Below are 12,500 nucleotides of genomic sequence, written 5' to 3' on the forward strand. Positions count from 1 at the left end.
CAACCAAATGTGTCTTGTACTCACATCCAAGACAATTTGAGCTGTTATTTGAGTATGCCCACTGTACATGCCTATGTAACCTAAGGACAGATGAAACTGAAGAATCTTTATATCGTAATATGATCTTATGGATGTGATTCAGGTGGTGTCATACGTTAAGTGATTCTTATCATGTTTTTTTTTTTTGTTTGTTTGTTGTTTTTTATGGCATGCTTTGTAAATAGGGCTGCAACAATGAATGCATTAATTGGTTGTCAACTATTAAATTAACTGGCAATTAGGTTGGTAATCGGTTAATCAGTTTGTAAGAAAGAAAATGTTAATCAGTAAAGAAAGAAAATGTCACCATTTTCTGACGTTTTACTGTTCAAACAAATAATCGACTACTCAAGAAAATTATTGACAGATTAATTCACAAACAGAATCAACAGATATGATCGACAGATTAATACAAAAATGATTATTAATTGCAGCCCTATTTCTAAGCACACAGTATGATCCTTCAGTAATTGGTTGCCTGCCATGCCTTGAACCAAAATTCACGAGGCCTCCATGAAGGACTTCAGCCATGTCCCCCTTTCTCCTTCTCTCCTGCCACACTGTACTCTACAGCAGTGTTTCCCAAACCAAGGACTACTTAACCAATAAAAAACCCTCATGGACCACCTAGCTAAAAAAAGAAAAAGAGTAGACCTACTAGTATATTACACAACTACCCTACTCAATGAACCACCTTGCTTATTGTCTTTGCACCTTGCTTATTGTGTCAGATGATTCATATGATTTAAACTGGCATAGCTTACATAGGCAGTGTTGCAGAACTGTTTGGATTTACATACTATAGTTGGTTCAATATTGCAAACAACTTATCTACATTATATTTTATCACGTCTGCTCGTGGACCACTTGGGACCACCAGTGGTCCCCGGACCACACTGCTCTACAGGACACGGTTTGAAGGCACTGAGAGGACATCTGAGAGCCTGGGGAGTTGCCTTTTCCAGGGTGGGTGTTAAAAACCTAAACACAGCTAAAAGGTGGCCGTCCTTAGGGAGGCTTTGGACAGCTTGAGTGCTCCTGCTTCGCTTGCACTTAAAAAGCATAAGTGCTCTTTGTCGACTGTCACGTAAACATTTCTCCTGGTGCCGTCCTGGTGTGCAGAGGAAATCCTCGAGTGAGTTAAAAATGTAGGAAGACAGAACAAGGTTAAAAAAGGAGAACATTCTTTTTTTCCATACATCCAACCTCCACATACATGGACGTGAGTTTCATTGGCATATGTTACCTTTCACTAGTTCTTGAATTGATGCTGAACTGATACTGAATTCTTCAACTGATACCAAACACTGTAGCACTTGCAGAGCACCCGTTCAGTCAGATAGCAAATATTACCTGATACCCTCTCCATGTCACTCTCTTATCTTAGTTGCAATCCGATTCTAGATTCTAGATTTCATTCAGACCAATTTCCATACCCCCCTTCTGTTTTGTATACTGTATGTCATTATAGTGACATCCTGTCATCAGTGCATCAGTGTAAAGCGTGCTCGGTGGAGTGTCTTTGTGTCAGTGGCACCTTGAGTAATTCCAAAACGTTTAGACTTGGAGTGGGACTCAGTCAGTTAAACGCCAGTTCTTTCTCTCTCTCTCTCTCTCTCTCTCTCTCTCTTTCTCTCTCAGCGGCCCACACATGCTTGGGTTGTGGTGTTGGGGGTGCTGTCACAACAGAGGAAGGCCTGCCAGGCCGGGAGATGGATGAGTTTTTAATCAGCCTCCCAGCACCGCCACTGATGCGGGGAGGCCAAGGAGACTCTGGAGCTTGACCAAGTCTGACACGGCGATCATACTGCCGGGTTATACACATGTGAATTCACAATTCACACACGTCTCACACACACACACAGGCAAATGAACAGGAGCATACACACTCTCTTAGACACTCTTTCTCCCTCTCTCTCAGGAATGAATGCGCACACACACACACACACACACACACACACACACACACACACACACACAGAAGCTCTTTCATACACGCACAAATAAGCAACATGCCCAAATATGCTCTGTATACAGTATGTTCTGTAATGAGAATGATAATTAAAATGCGGCATATGTAGTAATCTGTTCATACCCGCCTGTGTAACTGATCACACAATCATGAAACATAGCAGTCATTGCAACAGCTCACGGTCCATGTGAAACGGATGCCGCTTGCGCTCTGTAAACACCACAAGACCATCTCCTCATCTCTCTCAGATCTCAAGCCCTCTGGGGTTGTCACATCATAGGGTCCTCCAACACACAGGCACACAGACACACACACACACACACACACACAAGCCTCATCAAAAGCAGACATTAGCATAGCGAAGCCTTTCCATATTAATGCCTCCCCCTTAACGCCGTCCCATAGATTTACATTTCGTGTCATCCTCCTCACTACATTTGGCTTGTTATCAGACACTGAGCGCCTCCGAGACTCCCCGGTGTTGATGTGACTCTTCTGCACATGAGCCTGTGTCTGCCGCCAATTGCTGCGTCTGCTGTTGCCTCCCACTTCCGAGAGACTGACCTTATATTTTGGCTTGTGGATTAATAGGCGGAGTGCCGGCGGCATTCATAAACAATTTGGCTGGCCGGCGTCATGGCTCTGTGGTTGCGGAGGGTGGCTCTGCATCCTGATGATGCGGCTGGTGTGTGTGTGTGTGTGGGGGGGGTCTCGCCCCTCATCAGCTGCGGCTCTTTGCACCCATCTCAGCCTTGGCCAAACAGAGATGGCATGCTCCTCTAAATCATGTTTTGTCTTTCACACTCTCTCTGTTTCTCTCTTTGTCTCTCTCTCTCTCTCTCTCTCTCTCTGTATGTCTGAGGAAGTCCCCCGGCAACTTGTTCTCAATTTCTCATTCATTCATCCTCCTACTCTGATACCCTCCCTCTCTCTGGCTCTCTCATACATTATCTCTGTCTGTCTCATCTATCTCTTTTTTCTTTCTCAACCCTCCTCTCTCTCTCTCTTTTCTCTCTCTCCCTCTCCCACTCAATGGGGAATGGGCTTATTATCTCTGTCTGAACCATGCTGCCCCACTCTGTCAGCAGCCAAGGTCAACTATGGCCACCCATTCAAAGTGGGGCCAGTCCGGAGAGCCAAATACGGATATAGCAGCGCTAGAGCGAGAGAGGAAAGAGAAGAAGGAGAGACTGAGAGAGAGAGATGGAGAGAGAGAGAGAGAGAGATGGAGAGAGAGAGAGACGGAGAGAGATGGAGAGAGGTAGAGAGAGACGGAGAGATGGAGAGAGGTAGAGAGAGACGGAGAGAGAGAGAGGGAAGGAGAGAGAGACGGAGAGAGAGAGAGAGAGAGAGGTAGAGAGAGACGGAGAGAGATGGAGAGGGAAGGAGAGAAAAAGACGGCACACAGGAAATGAACTGCCCTGTGTTCCAAAAATGATTTGATTTATCTCCTCCAGAGAGTACTGCCCTGTTCCAGTGTCCATCTTTGTCCTTCACTGCTGATCTCAAGCTAGGCTACTTCTTCTGAAGAAACCGTTCACCTTCTAGATCTAGGATACACCATGCATGCCTGTAGTATGTTCTACCATTGTATCCATTAGGTGATATGGTTTAAATTAGGTTTAAACTGTAGCAGTTTAGTTTAAATGTACAGTTGCTTATTGCATTGGCATGTTTTGATTTGTAATGACCAGGCTCTAGAGCATTGGATTTATTCTTCTTCCGCTGTCTGTATGTATTGTGCAGGCCATATGCTTGCCAGCTATTTCAGCTGTGGTGTTTGTGTCACCAAAAAAAAATTTTTTTTTAAAAGGCCTGGCATGCTGGTCCGAGTTTCCACTTACGTAAACTCTAACTGGTGTCTGCGCTCACCTTAAACAAAGAAGAGGAAGAAAAAAACATGAAAGTTAATTGCCATTCTGGAACCCTTCTCGTGTTACCATGGAAACAAAAAATAGAGCTGTCAAGACAATAAAAAATTCTACCGTAGGCATTTTGGAGTTTGCATTTGCCTATGGTCTCTTCTTCTTTCTCCTCCTCTTCCTCCTCCTTCTTATCTTACTAAACATGGCATGCTGTGGATCAAAGGCTGCAGGGTGGGTGGGCTGGAGGTTGCTGGTTAGACACCCTTCACTTGTCTAGTTTTGGGTGGGGTGTGAAGATCAGCTTCCTCCCCAGTAGCCAGGTTGGCACGCCTGCTGTCAGCAGCTCTCTGAATGTGTGTGTGTGGTAGGTTTTATGTGTGTGTGTGTATGTGTGTGTTGGGCGGGGGTTGGTGATAGGTGTGTGTGTCTGTGTGTGTGTGTGTGTGTGTGTGTGTGTGTGTAGGAGGTGTCTATCGTAGCATCACACATGCGGGAAACACATGCTTCTACTCTGACACCATGTGCTGCTGCTGCTGTTGTCATACAATGGGTTTTATTCTGACACAAGCTCTACAACTCCTGCAGAGCTGCTGTCATATGCTAACAGTCACAAAGAAAAGAGCGGAAGTCATTGTTATGGCATAAAAGTTAGTTCGTCGGAGATTGAGGTTTTTAAATCTAGATGAATGCTTTGTTGGGCTCTGCTGTAAAGTATGATATTGTGTGCATGGGATTGTTTGCATTTTTTTTTGTTTTGTTGGTTTTTTTTGCTGAAAGAGGCCAGTGTTTCTCATTTGTTTGTTCCTGAGCTTCTGATTTGGGTTCAGTCCCTTCTGTCCCCAGAATAAATTTGGATGTACACTCGTTTGGATCTCATCATGTGAATTATTCAACGTGTTCTCTCAGGTTTGCTTTCCCATAAGTCATGCATACGACTTAGCACATGAGAGTTATTTTATCAGACCATTACATTAATAATTTTGTGCATTACAGGATGCATTTCCTCACAGCTGTTCCTTGAGCCATGAAACATTCCCTCACACATGTATTCTTCTTTCTAATTGCATCGTAAGCACTACAGTTAGATTTAATTGCCAGCTTTGCATGAGGGTAATGGTAACTTGTGCGATCAGATGCCATAGGCAAAGACAGGTTAGTGGCTAAGCCTAGCCTATCTAGACTGATCATACCAATTACTGGGTGCATCCAACCAGCATCCCGCTTGTCACCTGAGGACTGACGAGGGCCGTAATTCATTAACTAATTGAAGAGGTGCTGGCAGCCACAAAGCTAAAGCGGTCGACTTGGCGGGAGTCCCGATCAATCCCAGACCCGCTCACATTGGGAGGGGCTCTGCTCTGCCTTTGGAGTCAGTGGTTCTCCTGGAGCAAAGGTCTGCCCTCTGCTCACCTACAGTAGCCTGGTCAGGTCGGGTCAGTGTGGTCAGGGATTTGCTAAAGGTGATATGGTGACTTGGCTTGGACATGGGCTGTTTAAACACGGGGATGAACGAAGAGTGGAGTCTTTAATCCAGTTCTGACTCTGTGTCAGTCGTCAGACTGGACCAGACTTGGTCCTTTTATCATGGCATGTCCAGTCACAGGCCTATCTTATCTTATCACAGGCCTATGACATTATTTTTTCAGTAACGGGGTAATCTAACTAATTATTTTTCCCGCCGTTACCGTTACTGGACGTTAAATGCGATGCGTTGCATTGATTGAATAGACTAAACTGTGTAATCCGAACGCACCCCTGGCTCATAGTGAGGAGGTGGGTTAATAACGACGTAGACGATTACAATTGGCTAAGGCAGAGTCATGCTTCATGATATCCAATCAGAGCCAGTGTTTTTGACACACTTGTCAGCACACGCGCCACACACACACACACGCAACAGCTAAATGAGAATAGACAAAACAGCAGAGGTCAGGAGCAATCCGACGATGAAAAGTTGGCATTTTCAAGGTGGAGATATAAGCACTACTTCAAATTCATTGTGGTCAAAGGCAAGGACGTGCATGTAATGTGTACATTATGTCGAAGCGAAGACTTTGTCCACATCCGTTGTAAGCAACTGTAATTTAATGAAGCATCTCACACACGCATCTAAAGCTAGTGGCCAAAAAACACCAAAACCTCCACCACAGATGATAACTCGCCATCACTAGCAAAGAAGGACTCTGAGCAAAGTCCTCCAAGCAGCAAAAGCTAGATCTTTCTGCCTCACAACAAAAACCTATGACACAGGCTGAAGTCGTAGGTCTGTGGATGTGCAACATCTTTGAATTTCCCTTTGGGGATCAATAAAGCATCTATCTATCTATCTATCTATCTATCTATCTATCTATCTAATAAATATTGAAAGTTATGTAGCCTACAAACACCTGTCTGTTCTACTAATTTCAACTGACTGCTCAAAAAATCCAAATTCTTTGAATATAGCAACTTTTTTTTTTTTGTAACAGTATTAGTTACTTTCCCTAGTAACGATTACTCTTATCATAGAGTAATTCAGTTACTAACTCAGTTACTTTTTTGAACAAGTACTGAGTAACTATAACTAATTACTTTTTTAAAGTAACGTTCCCAACACTGCTACTGAGTGAATTGCTATTCAGAATGAGATATTTATATGCATCATCAATTAGACCTTTAAATATATCAGCATTTGACTCAGTATTCATGCAATTGTGAATATGCAGCACAGTGCTACAGATAGACCCTCAGTCTTATTTAAAATATTAAATATGTATTAAATAAATCAAATTGACTTCATTGTCATAGCCCCAAGTGTCTGCCCCAGTAGCACAATACAACCCAGAATAGACCATTTTCGCCGTTACCAAAAATGACACAAATCAAGCACATTGGTCTCACTTTACAGTAGTATTGCCTTATCCAATGCATTCTACTAGCTTATTAAAGCACAGTGTATTATGCATTCAGAATGCTTTTGGAGAATATATAAAACATGCAGTGATAGTTTTTTCATGACTGGTGTTATTCTGAACATCCCTGGTGGACCGGAGTATGGATGTGCATATAAACACAGTGCTCTCTGAAGCACATCCCACTCTGTGTGCAGTTAGCATGTTCCCACCAACACACAGACACACACACATGCACACACACACATACACAGACACATGCACACACACACACACTGGGCTCTGTCGTGCGTCCCAGCGCAATTGACTTTGTATACTCGCGCTTTTGTCTTTCCTATTTAGTAGTCAGCGCATATTGTAATTTTCCCTCCACAGGTACGTGCCTGTAAATTAGGGAATTCGATTGCACCCACCGGGGCAGTTCAGCGAAAAGACGGGGCGTGTTCCGGCGCAAACGTTCATTGTTGATATTTTGCAGTTTCAGAATATAATTCCACCACAGACCAGGAACTCCCTGGTCTAATGTCTGTGGCGCAAATGCAGATGCTATTTTAAGGGCGCAAGCATGACCACAGGCCTGCATGGATGAATGCCTTGCACACCAATCTACAGACACCCCGTGCATAGACGGAAACATTCAAAGCCTTGATAATATTTGTCCATTTCCCGGTTTTGTTCGTGCATTGGTGACCTAAACATTTAGTAGCCTATATAGTACAACATCTACATGCAATATCTTTACAACAACAACGCCTAATTATGACATATTAATTTGGACAACTTTATACAGCCCTATAAAGGCTAAAGTTACCTTTAGTTTTGTTCCAATTTACCGTTGTGTATGGCTTTAAACATCGAGTGCTCTTTAACATCAGCCTAAGCATTATTCCAGCTCCGCTAAGTTTTTAAGTTTTTGCCTACCTTGTTGTAGCCCATCTGAAATAACTCCAAGATTTGTTATGTTCCCTCCATCCTTTCGATATTTTCAAAAAACGTTTTATATCCATGATGGCCTTAAAGTCTTGAGTTAGTGAATTAGCTTAAATCAGCTTTTATGTGCTGTTAACCAGCAAATAGTACAAGAAAGCAGCAAGTATGGCTACAATTTCTGTAGTTGCTGCACCCATTCATTGTTATTCTCTCTCCTGCTCAAACGAATGTTGTGCGTGCATTAAGTTGATGATAAAGTGTTTACAAACTCTACTTAACAGAAAATATTGTAAATAACCTACTGTCATGCAGTTAATGGGATATACTGTGCAGAGTTGAAAGTTAGGTCAACTTGGAAACTGTTTCTCACAGGCACGCCTGTGTTGGGCGCATAACGCACACTTTGCTCCACTCATCTATACAACGTAGTTCCCATTTCGGTAAACCATACATAATTTCAAAGAAAAATATTACCACTCGAGGGAAATCAGTGTGGTGTCCATTAAGATGTGAAAAAAACACATTTTCACGAATCACGGATGTGTTGATGACATAAATTAGGAAATATTAGATGACTTAAGGAGACGTGATGTTGAATTGCATGCCGATGCCATTTAACCCAAATGCCGCAAGCAGCAGCACGGGAGAGAAGAGATTAACTGAAAGAAGCATTGTCTATAGAGAATTTTGTCAAGAGGAAAAATCAATAGCTGACCGTTCCTAACTAAACAGTAAAATTATAGCGCTGTGAACGCTCCTGGCTGCGCCTGGCAAATACGCCACCATAATAGCAATCAGCTATGGCACAAGCGTGCCTGTTGTTAAAGGAAATGTGAGATGACGCCCTGATTGGTTTATTGCACGTTACGCCCAAACCACACCCATGATTAATGTTGCTACTTCAGACCACCCCATTTTAGATTTGCGTTGGGCGCAACAGTCAAAAATCCCGCCGGTAAAATAGCATCAGCGTCCAAGATCCGCCCACAAAGTGACTTGCGTTTTGCGCAAAGACACTTCCGTTTCAGACAGTTAAAATATAGCCCACACACACATAAGGATCTAGCCCCTGTGCACTTGTGGCATTTAGAAGGAAGGGAAAAAAGAAGAGAAGGTCCTCCATTATGCATATCTTCATGTAGTGCAGCAGATTAATGGCATATTTTAAGAGAATCGTTCAAATTGGTATAGAAGAATGAAATTTGGCATTCTTCCTTGTCCCAAATAGCGGCCATCTTGAAAAAATGGCCGCCATGTTGAATTTTTGGGTGGCCAGCGCCTTTTTCCCAAAAAGTGACCCTTAGAGAGTATCTGTGCCAAATATCATGCTTCTATACCAAAGTGAACGATTTATTTTACTAATCTGCTGCACTAATGGGGCTGCTCGTCCATACGAGGTCACGGGTTCAGTGTGGTGTTTAGCTAATGCCGCGCATTTCCATCATTTATATACAGTATGCGCAAAGACCAAAAAACCCACTTGCTGCTCAAAGGCAAGAACACTTTCAACCTTGGGGATTTTAACCATGATTAGACCAGGTTTGCATGCGACTGACATGACTCTCTCTCTCTCTCTCTCTCTCTCTCTCTATCTCTCTCCCTCTCTCTCTTGCATTTGTGTGTAATCACGGAAACTGGAGAGAGCTCTCCAAAATAGAGCCAAGTTCAACTGCCTTACATAATGCAATTTCATCTGATTTAGTCAGCCATTAAGTCAGCTCATTGTTCCACTTAGTAGTGCCCTGTTTTCTTCTCGACCCGTCCAAACGTCCATCCTAGAGAGACTGATGGAGCCAGGAGTGTTATTGGTAATAATTAGCTGATGTCCGTGTGTGTGTGTGTGTGTGTGTGTGTGTGTGTGTGTGTGTGTGGCTAAACTCTGTCAGCAACCCTGCACATGGCGTTGGACGACCAGATTATTGATTTAGCGGAAAGATCAGAAGGCGGAAACAGTTTTCCACCTACCAAGCCGATTTCCACAGATTTAAGCCCAGTTCCATTGGGGTTCCAGTGTCAGGTCACTGTGTATTAAACCTACGTGATTTATGGTGATGAAGAGGAGGATGAGGTTGTTAATGATGATGATGATGATAGGGAAAGTATTTATGGCACTGTGCTGTGAGTTGTCGTGGGCATCCATGAATGACTGGCAGATAACAGTATAGTCTTCTCTGTGTTTCCCTAAGCTGACAGACAATCAGCTCAGTGATGGATGCACCACTGAAAAATCACTCCACTTTATAATGATACGACTGTGCACTGCTGAATACAAACACATTTGTGCTGTATCCTCTTTGCAAAACACTGCGATTAGGTTGTGTTATGTTGGCAGTTTTAACTAGACAGGCAGGGCCAGCAAGTTTTAATCAATCAATACAATAAATCGCAGGGTGTTGCAAAATAAACTGCCACAAAATCAAGAGAAATGGCCTAGCAGAGTGGGTTAAAAAATATTTTACAGTTAGGAAGAAACAAAGCAAATGAACTTTGCTTGAAACACAGTAGTGGCATTTTGGATAAGTGGAATCATACCAGCATTGCTACTTTTTGCTCATTGCTCCTGACTTTAATGGACTTCCCAGAGGCAAAGTGGTTGTGGTAGTCTCCTGTGGATGTCTTTTTCACACCTCAGTTCATCTTGAGTGAAAAGGTTGAAAGGGAAATATTCCCATGGTAAACTTATGTTACAAAGGATTCATCTGGGGTCATTTTACATGCTTAGGAGAAAATGATGATCACTTTTCTTATGTCCCTACCAGGGTAGGAGTTGCCATGGCCGTCGTAGCCCCTTACATTGGCCGTGAGGCCCCTTTGAAAATCAGAGGTTTACAGGCCACAGGGGCCTTGGTGATCCCTTCTTTCAATATTCTGCTTTGCGTCCTACTAATAGCTATTTTTATTTAGCCTGTGGCCTATCAAAATAATCTTAGCATTTACAGCGCAAATGAATTTAGTCTTTTATGCAGTGGAGAAAGTGACAGCGCAAGAAAGAAAGTGCGTCCAAATTCACCCATTCTCAGTTGAACTACTCGTGAACTAGAATATTCATCACACAGACATCACAAGTATCACATGAAAGTGCTTTTTCTCAGCTTTGAAACTAAGCTTTGTTAGCCGATAATTGCTGTGTTGAACGGTTCGCGAGAAAAGTAAATAATATAATTCAATTTAATCATACATTCTACTGAAGGTTTTGCGTCCCATGATCTCCCTACCCATTCATCTCGGTGGAATACTTTACGAACCCTTCTTTTAACACGACAAACCATATATCCGAATAAACAGGAGACCTTACCGAACACAAAGGTGTAAAGCAGTCCCCTGTACAGTTAGCCGATCCAGAGTAATCCAGTTTTGAATTTGCAGTAAAGTTCGGCATACATGGATGTCTCCAAATTTGAGCTTTAAGTTTTACAATGTGTTTACATTGTTCCACATGATTTCATAACAGGCCAAATATAAAATAAATGTTATAGGCTATATAGCATAGATATCTGTAAATATTAGATGATCAGATGATTTACAGTTCTATGTAATATGTCATGTTTCATGTTTTTGTAATGTCATACAGTGATGCAGGTCTACTGCAGTGAATAGGCTAAATACAACTTTGATCATTTTTATAGCCTACTACTGTATAGTTAACTTTGGCCTTGGTGCCCTGACATGTGGCCTTTGTGCCCCCCACCAAATATGCCCAACTGAAGGCCAAGTGGCCTTGCCCCCAGAATGGTGAAATTCCAAGCCTGGTCCCTACTTATAATAACTGCAGTAATATAGGTAATTATTTATTGAGTGCTCTGTACTGACTTGGTAATACACACTGTTAGTACAATGCTTGTACACACTGTTACAGAAAACAGTGTTTGTTTCAGCATGTGATAAAGTGTGCCTACACAAGTGCATAAAATAATTCATTACTCACCCTACATTAAGGATTACTGATATTGTAATATTTGACAACTTGTAAAGTGGGACAATTTATGGACAAGGACAACTTTTAAAGTAGGACAATAGTATTCATGCCAGAGTTCCAAAAGATGTCTTGAAACCCAGCCTGTGTCATTTACCAGTGGGTGTAATCACATAATGAGATACCTGAATATATCATGAATAAATAAACATGATTAAAATAATCAAGATCCTTAAACAAAGGTAAGAGAAACTAAACCAGGAGACACCACTGTTTTATTCAGCCACCTCTGTGTCACTCTCATTTTGGTGACGAGCTCTTATTAAAACAAATACACAAATGGCCCTCAAATCATGGACATTATTTTTTACAGGGTATGAGGGACGTATAATATTTTGGGTGGGTGGGGTATCCATGGGTTACAGCTCTGTTAAAGCCCTTGAAAAAGAGATAGCTTTTGTAGGTGCTCCTGAACTGAAGTGAAGCTCTTTCTCTACCTCTTTCTCTCTCTCTTTTGAGGTGCTCACCCACATTAACAAGTCCTCATGAATAGAGGCCTTTATTTTTAGGAGGTTAGCTACAGAGGGAGAAGGAAGGGCCTATATTGCACCTCCTGAATAAAAAAAAAGAACATTTCTTTTTGCAAAAGCCCTGAAGTTGAAGTTCTCTGAAGTTGGTAGCAATGCTTTGTGTAGTTTGAGAGGGTGGATGATCACTGGGATGGTGCCATCATATGAATGGGTGCTGCTCACTAGGTGGTGAGTGTTGCTCCTTTTAGATGGATTAGAAATGGTCCATGCTTTATGTTCTGTTCTTTTATGACCATAGTAGAAACCCGTAGAACAGCTGAAGAACAATAATAGACAACTGGTATTAGTCATCACAACGTA

General features: G+C 42.3%; 1 protein-coding gene across 1 annotated transcript in view; it reads left to right on the forward strand.

The window, feature by feature from the left end:
• Positions 1-12,500, forward strand: part of fgf14 (fibroblast growth factor 14) — a 58,394-nt gene that overhangs the window by 41,443 nt on the left and 4,451 nt on the right.

This window comes from Alosa alosa, chromosome 3 (genome assembly GCF_017589495.1).
Source record: "Alosa alosa isolate M-15738 ecotype Scorff River chromosome 3, AALO_Geno_1.1, whole genome shotgun sequence".
Lineage (NCBI taxonomy): Eukaryota > Metazoa > Chordata > Actinopteri > Clupeiformes > Clupeidae > Alosa > Alosa alosa.